This window comes from Scylla paramamosain, chromosome 30, assembly GCF_035594125.1.
Source record: "Scylla paramamosain isolate STU-SP2022 chromosome 30, ASM3559412v1, whole genome shotgun sequence".
In the NCBI taxonomy this organism is placed as follows: domain Eukaryota; kingdom Metazoa; phylum Arthropoda; class Malacostraca; order Decapoda; family Portunidae; genus Scylla; species Scylla paramamosain.
Window position 1 is genome coordinate 16,251,615 of NC_087180.1, and position 8,473 is coordinate 16,260,087.

An 8,473-nucleotide genomic window follows, 5' to 3' on the forward strand; every position below is an offset into this window, starting at 1 on the left:
CATCTTTTGTTACTTGACCATAGTGACGAAAAGTGTCTAAAAGAATCTCTGTCAAAGAATGATCCCAATTCATCAGTTAGAGAGTTATTTCCGGAAACAAAACAACACGCCCGAAGTACGTATTTTGTTGATGACGTGACGCTGACAGCCAATCGCAGCCTGCCCAGGAAAGAGGAAGCTTTAGTTTAAATCTGGAAGGCGCTTTGTTTGGGTGTCCGGCTGCTGACATCCATGACCATTGGGATAATATTTAAGTATTCACTGGAGAGAGTTGAAAATACAGTGTTCTTTCGCGAGTCGTTACTTGTGTTACTTGTGGCAGCAAAGTTTGAGGAAACGACGCCAGAACTGTTGTGCGTGGACTGAGCAGGAGGACCTTGGATGGAAAACAACTACGCATAAGGTATGAGGGGCAGGCATAGGGGAGTGGGAATAATTAATTTAGCAGATTGTGCCATGTTATAAACTTTTTTGTTGTAAGCTTCTTTGAATGGCAATAAACTAGAATGTTAATACGTGATGGGGTGTTATTTAACCTTGATGACTGTCTGGATTAAGTAAGGAAGAGGTGGAGGTCTATAGCTCTAAAGAATTACTAAGGAGAGAGTATAGGGCGAATGTCTCAGGCAGGATGTGTGTGGCAATAACAGGACAGGATCTGAGTTCAGTGCAGTTCTGGGTCTGTTTCCTTCTTCCTGTTCACTCTTTTTCTTGCATCTTCCATAAAGGATGTATTTCAACTATTTTTTTCTGCAGTATTTTTGTCTTCTAAGAACTATCAGCTTGTCCTATTCTTCTTACTTGTATGTCTTATAATCTCAGATAGAAAAACTTTAGAGAACACAGAAAAAAATTTAGAGAGAAGCATTCATAAGTTTAAAGAATATTAAGGATAAATGCTATAGAGAGGAGTGAGACTCAAACAGAAGCCACACATCACTACTAGTAGGGAGCGTAGATCAGATACTACAGTTAAATTCACAACAACATCAACAACAACAACAAACTCAAACTAAAACAGTGGCGTATCATTTCTCACATTGATCACTGAGTCGAATAGATTAGTTAACAAAATAAAAGTAACGCGTGACATTGCTTCATCCCAGGCAGTGAATGTGGGGGTCAGCTATGTATAATAATTCTGATGTATATTCACGTGACTGCGGCGATTTAGTGAAACAAATCAGTGATGACAACTGTTGACTGAGCGGTGGACAGAGCGGCTTTCCTGCTCCACTTGCTGAGCCTCGCTGCTTCCGTTATTACAATCCACTGAATCAGCGAAACGGTGGACCGAACGTTGTATAATCCCCGGAAGTTTCGCAATCCGTACAGCGTCTTGCGTCAAAACAAACTGTCGTCCCCGCGTCTCTATTTTTGCCTCCCTCTGGTTGTTTTGTTATGCGTCGCCTTTATTTTTCGGCGAGAGGTAAAGTAGTAGGAGTACAAATTCACTCGACCAGCTGGTGCGTCATAAGCTTGGAACAATCCTCTTACCTCCATCTCTCTCCCACCTTCCTTTCCCGTCATCACCGCCATCCACCGCCCTCTGCCACCCTCCGCACACCTCCCCTCCTTCCCCCACACACCTCCAGTCCTTCCATCATCCGTTCCGCGCTTCGCCTACCTCTGTCGCTCCGGTGGGCGCTACACACATCATACAGCACGCTTGTTGTTCCTGCTTCCTTCTTGTCGTTGCTTTGCTCTCACTGCCTCTGCCTCTCAGCTTTCACTCTGTACCTCCACTTAAATTGTACAGGCAGTATATTGCACCGACAAGCTCATATTCTGTTCCTTCTTATTATTTCACATTGTAGTTTGCTGTCTCTTAGTAGTGTGATGAAAACGAAGTCAAGTTTCATATTCCTTATTTAACCACTGGTAATACTACTTATATTTCCGCTCTTGCATTCTTTTCTATAACAACAACAACCACTACTGCTATTACTGTTACCACCATCACTACTACCATCACCACACTGCCTCCTGCCTTCGTATTTGTTTTATTTTTCTCTCTTTTCCAGCTCAAGTGGCCTTCCTTTGCTCACTGAGTTGAAACGATAAGTCAAAACAACTCCGGTCTTCGCCACTATCGCCAACCACTTCATTACCACTGAAATACCTGCTCTCGCTCGCTTTCATATCTCCCTCCTGTATTTATGGGTTTACGTTTCTTCCTGCGTATATTTCTCATCTTTTTCAGCGTTTTCTTAATTTCCTGCGCTTCTTTTCTGTTCAGGATTTAGTTTTTATTCTTCATATTGATGTTTTTTTTTATCTTATGGTTCTTATGTAAATTCATCTTCATTCTCTATCTTCTTTGCATTCTTCTTCTTCTTCCTCCTCCTCTCCTTCTCCATCTTGTTTTTTTAACGTATATTTAACTTTCATTTGCCATCTTCTCCTTTCCGTGCTCAGGATAAATAGGAAAAGTTTATTTTGCAAGATTATTCTGCTGCTTCTTAAGTATTCTTGTCGAGATCAAGGCTGCAGCTAAAAAGTGGGTTTAGATTACGAGTCTCATCGTGACAAACACACACACACACACACACACACACACACACACACACACACACACACACACACACACACACACACACACACACACACACACACACACACACACACACACACACACACACACACACACACGGATGGACAGACAGACGAATACGTTTATTGACCATGGGATAAAACACGCACACACACAGGTAGATAGATAGATAGATAGATAGATAAACAGACAGACAGACAGATACGTTTATTGACCATACGATAACACACACACACACACACACACACACACACACACACACACACAAAGAAAACGAAGACGCGCACATCTCTGCAGCAACACAGCCGGCAGTAAATCATCCCCGCCGCCTCATAACGTCCCTCCGCCGTTTGCCGCCACCGTCTTTTCTTTGACGCGGGAAAGAAAGACACCGCGACACCTCCACCTTTTCCCGAAGTAACCCATTTATATTCGGACTTGTCACCGTCGCGTGAGGTCGGATCGTTCGGGGATAACTTCGGGGAAAGCGTGCGCGCCGTTTGTCCATGGACCGCCGGCCTGCGAGACTCCCATCGATCCACTCCCGGCTCACGGTGACGGCGGCAGAGAAGAGTTGAGTTATAGAAGAGCGACACATGCGTTCCCTCATTATGGACGCGCTGTACCTGCAGTCCTCCTGGTAATTAGCAAGGTAAGAGTTGAGTTTTTTTTTTTGTCACATTTTCTGACCTTTTTTTTTAAGCACCTAAGCATCCGACCTAGTTTTATTTGTTACCTGAGAGTTTGCTTTTTTGTTACGTTTTCTGATTTGTTTTTTTTATGCACCTGAGCATTTGACTTCTTTTATTTTGTTTGTTAACTTTACCGTTTCTTTGCAGTCAGGACGGAAGGCTTTATTTATTTTGTTTTGTTTTAGCTTAATCTTTGCACCTGACCATCTGTTTTGAATGTTGATTTTTACGAACCTGAGCATCTGATCATCTTACCCTATTTGTTACATAGACTTTTTCTTCACAAACTAAGAATGATTTTTTCTTTTGTATGTTTTAACTAGATCTTTGCACCTGACTACCTATCTAAATTACGGTTTCATTAAGTTTTTATTTATTTCTTTATCTCCTTCTGCCTCTGGAAAAGATGAGAATAATCAGCTTTATTCCTGTGATCCATATCTGTATCTGTTTACACGCTATTTTCCTCTCCTTTTATTGTTCCATCATATTCTGTGATTATGTGAGGTCATGCTTTACAAGGCCTTACTAATGCTTACGCCTGAATGTGATCATGAATTTAATCTTACCACCTGATCTCAGCTTCCTCAGTATTTGTCTGTTTGTTGAGTTTTTCCTCTCTTCCTTTCGTTCGTTCCCGTTCCCGCGTTTGTGCGATCAAGGATGGAGCAAGGATAACAAGCTGCGGCCTTGGTTAGTCTATCGGTACATGAAAGGCGTGTGATAAGGTGTATCTCTGAATGCCTGGGATTGCCAAGACGGCGGGAACCTGTTTACCTACTGGGATAGGAAAGATGGAAGGTTGCTGATATTGTTGGATTGACGGGAATTGTTGTTGTTGTTGTTGTTGTTGTTGTTGTCTTTGTTGTTGTTATTGCTACCTTTCTCTTCCAGACACGATATTTGCGTAAATTTTTAAAAGTACCTGCAAAGGAGATCGGGCGCACCTTCGATTTTACTCCCAAAATATTATTTTTATCTGTATGATGAAGCGTTATCATATTTTCTCCTTTATGGCGTCGTTATGCTATCATTTCAGGGATCTGGGCGGTAAATTGATTCACGGTATTAAATGTTCCCCGCGTGCAGGTTATCAATGTCCATTTTGTTGTAGTTATTCATGTATCACCGTTTGTATCCTCGCTATAGAGACTCTACCGCTTGTAATAATCTTCTGGCGGTTCGTGTTGATGAAATTCACGGAAGTTGGAGAGTTCATAGATTTTATTTGGCTTTTTTTTTTTTTTTGTCATTGATGTACTGATATATTTACTCTCTCTTTGGAAAGTCTCGCATTTGTGATAATTACGAAGCGGCTCGTTTGAACGAAGTAGGGTTAAAAAGTAGGAAGCTTGCTCTTTTGTTTGGCAGCTCATCTGGATAGAGAAAGACTAAAAAGTAGTAAATTTACCTTTTTGTTTGACTTTTTTTTTATCACAGTAATTATTGTAGCAGTGTATGTGTTCTCAGTACGGAAGACCTGCAGTTTACGACAATGGTAAGGTGAGTCATTTGGAGACAAAGTTAAAAGAAAAGAAAAGCATGTTTGTAATTTTGTTTGACATTTTTTTTCGTGGTAGTTGTTGATGTATAGTCCCTTGTATTCTCAGCACAGAAAGTCCCCTGTTTGTGATAATTATATAGCGGCTCATTAGGACAAAGAAAACGTGCAAAGGTCGAAAGTTTGCTCCAAAAAAGTAACTTGGAAACTTTAGTTCAGGGAGAAAAGGACCTAAAGCAGATTTATGGGACTTCTTTTCTCTCTTTTCACAGCGTGTTTTTTTTTTTTTTTCTCTCGTCGCCGACATTGCATCTTATCCCCCTGTCCTGTCTTACCGTCTTTCCAAAAATCTTTAGTGTTTTCGCCCTGTCGGTTTCTCCTTCTCTCGTTTTCATTCTCAGGTTCTCGTTCGTCACACCAGCACGTCAGTCCGTAACTTACACACACGTTCCTGTCTCGCTCATCTCTTTACCTTCCTCGTTCACGTCTCTCTGGATAAAAACTGACCTTATTTTTCACTTCTGTCGTGTCGTAAGTCACAAAAGACTGTCCATAAAACACCTTCATTCAAATATCAGGAATGAAAAGAAAGCAACATTTTTCTACCTCGATTCTGGCTCTCGTGATCCTTGAATTATTACCAAACACACATTTCGCCGAGTTTGTCCCCATGTGGTTTCCGTCCCTTGACCTCGAGGCTTTCAGATTAACGTCGCTTCTTTTTTTTATACCTCGTAGTTCCGTAAATTTACATAACACTAAATGTATCTTCTCCTAGAGTGAGGGATGGGGTCATCTTTCCTGCTCAACGTAATGGGTAGGGATTTTTAGTTGTCTTCTTTGGCTTTTCGTGCTGAATGAAAACGTATAGTAAATTAAATAATCAATGGATTAGTGTGTTGGAAGATTAAGAGGGACAGGGTCGGAAAAATAGTTCGATTTCAGGACTTTTCATCTGTGAAGTGAGCCTGAATGGGTATCCGCCTTGCTTACCAAGTGGGATTCCTTTAGTTTCTTCCCTCCTGTGTTTCGCATAAGTTTTTTTCTGAGGAGGTCTCAAGTTGTGTTGTGTGTAAGTCTCTGGTGTTGCGTATTCGATGTTTTTGTCCTTGGTATAATCTCTTATCGCAGTTCAAATATTTTTTCTTCCTATGTTATTATTCAATATTTTCCATACAAAAAAAAAGAGAAAAGGTCATAAAAATTTCATACCGTTAATCCGAAGAGAATAATTATTTCAACACTGTTCTGTTTTGTTAATCGTTCTGTCAGTAGAATTCATGCATTTTTTAAAAATATTTGTATTAACATTTTATTTTATTTTTTTTCGGGATAAAAAGTGAAAGGGTACGAATGGTTATTGAGTTAATCCTGAGAATAAAGATTAATTTCCTGTCATTCCCATCTATATAATGACATAAGCTTCACTCAAAGGGATAATTTTCTCCGCGCTTATCGAAAGAACGTAATAGTCTGATTTCGAAAATGTTTATATTTCAATAATTCTCCTAACAATAATTTCCCGCCCCCGTCCATTGATGTTCTCAATCCTCGCTTCTCGTGTACGCAAAATATGCTTCTTACTCCCCGTTATCGTTCACTCTTTATCAACATCTAACCATCTTTTCCGTGAGCTGATATAATCTCTCGAATGTCCTCCTCCTCCTGCTCCTCCTCCTCCTCTTTATTCCACGTTACTGTGAAATGTCTCCGACTCGACAATCTTAGCTTTCCTAATTTTTCACTTCGTATGCTTCACTGGTCATCATCCTTCGTCTTCTGACATTACTTTCGCTCCTCATCATCGCTTCAGTAGCCACTCGCTCGCACCTTCCTCTTGAAACTTATCCAGATAGCATCCAATGACTTTATAGATGGAGTATTAGGCGTCTCTCTCTCTCTCTCTCTCTCTCTCTCTCTCTCTCTCTCTCTCTCTCTCTCTCTCTCTCTTCTCGTTTTAAGTACTATTAGGTTTGCGAAGTAAATGGAAATTGAAGATGAAGTGACGAGTGACAAGTATGCAGGGGTGGTGGTGGTGGTGGTGGTGGTGGTGGGGGAGTGTCAGGAAGTGTGTCTGTGTAGGTGTCAGGTGGTGTCTCGTGGGAGTAGGCAAAGATGTACGAAGATATGAGGTCCTGCACTCATTTCTCTTCTGCCTCTTTGTTGTTCGCACTTCCCCCGCCCAGCTCTTTTTGTGGTGAGGATTAGTCTCTCTCTCTCTCTCTCTCTCTCTCTCTCTCTCTCTCTCTCTGCATTGTTGCATTGTCATATGTAATGGAAATTCTCTCTAGCATTCACAGTTATTCTTACACACACACACACACACACACACACACACACACACACACACACACACACACACACACACACACACACGCACACATACAGACACACACACGCGCACACACACACACACACACACACACACACACACAGACACACACACACACACACACACACACACACACACACACACACACACACACACACACACACACACATGCACACACACACACACACACACACACACACACACACACACACACACACACACACACACACACACACACACACACACACAGGAGCGATTGATTGCAATACCCTGGGCTGCAGTTGCTGCGGGTTTGGGGCAAATAAGTTTTCGACTCCTCAATAGCTTTTCTCTGTTTAAAAGAGCAGCAGCGACCTTGGCGACCTCTGGTGGCAGTTCGGGACGTGCGGGGTCACGTCTTAATGGCGGCGATGATGGGCGGTGGTGGGCGGTCTCGCTATTATCAGGGACAGCTGGGTCTTCATGCACTCTCGCTTCTCTTGTGTGTCTCCTTTTATCCCACAAGCGTCTGTCTCCTTTGTCGTTCCGTGGGCGTGTCTATTGCCGTGTTTTCCTGTCGCCTTCCCCTTGCCTATTTGCCTGCGCCTTGTCGCTTCTCTCCTTGCTCGTTTCTCGCCTCATGTTCGGGCAGCTTCTTTCCCCCAAGTCGATATGAACACCGCGGTTCCTAAACACAGAGTCACTCGCTGGGGAGGGTTAAAGAAACGCTTCCTTTTGAATGGTAATCTTTTTTTCTCTTTCCTCTGGCCGGCATCTCCTGCCTCGCATTGCTTTCCTTACCCTGGTTTATGGTCTTGGCGATATTGGTAAGCTCTCCGGAGAACCGCGCGCGCCTGCCCACCTTGTCGATAACAGGAGTAATTGGGTAATGCACCGGAGTTGTTCCCGTCCTCAGGGTGTCGAAGATTGTCGAGGCCACGTCTGCCTCTGCTGCTGACGGCGAAGGCCCACCGGGGACTCTATCGTGTCTGAGCAATGAGGCCCGTCGTGTTTTTAATGGGCCCTAATGAGTATTTAATGAGAAAGTGTATGTTATGGGTTAAAATCGTCGTTTACAGAGTAGTTGTGTCTTTAAGAGGTGATATTTAATGGTGGTTGGCTTTCTTAAGACTGCATTGCGTATAATAGTCATTCATTGTATTCACATGTTGACTTGTGTTGTGCTGGAGTCGGTAACTACGCGTGTAAAGCTCATGAAAATTACTAATAGTTTACAAGACACTGGAAAATGTCCCACACTTCAATTTTATAGTGTTTATTTTTTTATTTTTTTATATGGACAGCTGTAGGGAAAAGAGGGTTAGAAAATAAGAATCTGTGTGAAATTTATAACACTTAGAAAAAAAAAAATTGTGTGTAATTTAAAGTACTTGGAAAAATCAACATCTGTGTGT